Genomic DNA, 797 nt, shown 5'->3' on the forward strand with positions numbered 1-797 from the left:
ATGCCTTTCCCGTAGCTAGGAAAGGTCTTCCAAGAATAATAGGCACTTCGAAATCCACTTCACAATCCAATATGACAAAGTTGGCCGGCAATATGAATTTGTCCACCCGGACAAGCACATCGTCGATTATACCTAAAGGCCTTTTCATCGACCGGTCCGCCATTTGAAGTCTCATTGAGGTTGGCCTAGGTTGCCCAATTCCCAAAGTCTTGAAGACTGAGTATGGCATCAGATTAATGCTAGCCCCCAAGTCACATAGGGCCTTAGCAAACTCCACACTCCCGATAGTGCAAGGAATAGTGAAAGCTCCAGGGTCTTCTAGTTTCGGGGCCATAGAATGTACAATCGCACTAACTTGGTGCGTCATCTTTATTGTTTCACACTCCATAGAACGCTTCTTGGTGACTAAATCCTTCATAAATTTTGCGTACCCAGGCATTTGTTAAAGTGCCTCCACTAAAGGAACATTGATTGTGAGGCTCTTCATCATGTCTATGAATTTCTTGAACTGATTGTCATTCTTTTGCTTTGCTAACCGCTGAGGATATGGTGGAGGTGGTCTAGTCAAGGGTGCCTTGGCCTTGGGCACCGCCGGCTCGGGTATATCAATAATGTGTTCCCTAGACGGGTTCACGACATCTTGAGTCTCTACCCCGGACTCATCATCAATATCAATCCGCACATCATTTGTCACTATTGGTTCAACCACATTGTCAACATTCAAAGGTACATCATCATCATGCAACTCAACTTCATCATTCACCACCCGATTCTCATCCGAGGCGTGCACCATCACC

Source organism: Nicotiana attenuata, unplaced genomic scaffold, assembly GCF_001879085.1.
Source record: "Nicotiana attenuata strain UT unplaced genomic scaffold, NIATTr2, whole genome shotgun sequence".
In the NCBI taxonomy this organism is placed as follows: Eukaryota; Viridiplantae; Streptophyta; class Magnoliopsida; order Solanales; family Solanaceae; genus Nicotiana; species Nicotiana attenuata.